This window comes from Alligator sinensis, unplaced genomic scaffold (genome assembly GCF_000455745.1).
Source record: "Alligator sinensis unplaced genomic scaffold, ASM45574v1 scaffold184_1, whole genome shotgun sequence".
Classification (NCBI taxonomy): Eukaryota; Metazoa; Chordata; order Crocodylia; family Alligatoridae; genus Alligator; species Alligator sinensis.
In genome coordinates, this window is record NW_005842983.1 from 412,684 (window position 1) to 413,318 (window position 635).

Genomic DNA, 635 nt, shown 5'->3' on the forward strand with positions numbered 1-635 from the left:
AGAACCCCCCTCTCCCAGCCCCCCGCACCCCAGTCGCCATGGGGGCCCCGGTGGCTACATCTGGATCTCATCGGCCTGGGGGTGCAGGGAGCACCGGGGGCTGAGCTCATGGAGCCGTGCTGAGTCACGCGGCCCCCGCCCTCAGCTCTGGGATCGGGGCCAGCCCGGCTGCCTCGGCCCCCGCTACTGCCCTGCCGGCCTGTGAGGGCACCCCCTGCTGGACCCCTGGAGCTCAGCACCCCCTAGTGCCCCCCGGGGGGTGGGAGACGGGGTCAGAGCTACTGACCCAGGCCTGGCTGTGATGGTGCGAGCAAGTGCTCAGTGTGGGGAAAACAGCGCTGGTCATCACATGACACCCCCTAGTGCCCTCCCTGGTGCAGAGCGCCCCCTGCTGGAGCCCCCGCCCGGCTGTGGTGGCCTCAAGGCCAAGTACAGGGTTAACCGCCCCCCCCAGCAGTGATGTCACCTTCTGGTTCGCAGTACTAGTTTCATTTTCAGCTGGGTGCTGGGTGTTGGGTGTTGGGTGACCTCCTCCACCTTGGGGAGGTGCCTCTGGCCCCCTGGCACCAGAAGCTCTGGTCTAAGGGCTCCCCCTCCCTTGGGGGCGGGGGGCAGCTGGGACGCCTGGGTCCCCT